Below are 912 nucleotides of genomic sequence, written 5' to 3'. Positions count from 1 at the left end.
TTGTCTGTGCTGGTAGCCACTCCTGGGTACCCTGAGGTCTCTGCCTCATGCTTTCCCCGGAGGGCCTGGCCCCAGGCTCCATCGATTGGTTTTCTGTGTCTGCATCCCATCCTTCCAGTGTCCTCCGACAGGCCCTGCACACTTGCCTTCCCCAGATGGCCAAGGTTGTCTGCGTGTCCCCTGATTGCAGCAGCCTCCAGTCCTGTGTCTGTGTTTTGTCACAAATACGCTGGCCCCTGTGCCAGCCAGAGGGCCGACGCTGCGGAGCGGGGTCACTTTCCAGCTCCCCCATCTTGGGCATGCCTGGGGCCTCACCTCACTGTTCTCGTTGGAAGATCAGGCTGCAGTGTTCGGGTTAGTGAACCTGGTGAACAATCCGCATGTCCACCTGATGTGCCAGGCCCAGGTCTTAACCCCGAAGCCCTGCAGGGCAGAGTGTGGTGGGCGTCGCAGGCACGCTGTTAGTTGGCAGAACTCCAGAGTAGAGTGCCCAGCAGGCTCAGCTGCAGCCTCCCCGTGCGTGGGTGGGCTGAGGCGTGGGGGCCTTCTGCAGACTGGCTGGTCGCAGTGCCTTGGGGCACATGGGATGGTACCTGCATCCCCTGTAGTCCAGCAGGGAGGTGGATGCGTTCACGTGGTCACCATGCAGGAGTGACATCTGAGTGGGCTGGCCTGGGGCACGGGGGAGGGCCAGCCCACACTGTGTGCACACCACTTGCAGAGGTTTGGAAATACATCTGTGCTGTCACCCGGCAGCCGTGTGACAGCGTCCACTCTGGACTTGCAGTGTGTTAGGGACATGGTTAGAAAATGCAGAAATTGGCCGGGCGCGGTGGCTCAAGCCTGTAATCCCAGCACTTTGGGAGGCCGAGACGGGCGGATCACGAGGTCAGGAGATCGAGACCATCCTGG

Source organism: Mandrillus leucophaeus, unplaced genomic scaffold, assembly GCF_000951045.1.
Source record: "Mandrillus leucophaeus isolate KB7577 unplaced genomic scaffold, Mleu.le_1.0 Scaffold244, whole genome shotgun sequence".
Taxonomy (NCBI): Eukaryota; Metazoa; Chordata; class Mammalia; order Primates; family Cercopithecidae; genus Mandrillus; species Mandrillus leucophaeus.
The sequence above is the reverse complement of the archived record's forward strand: the minus strand, read 5'-3'. Positions refer to the sequence as shown.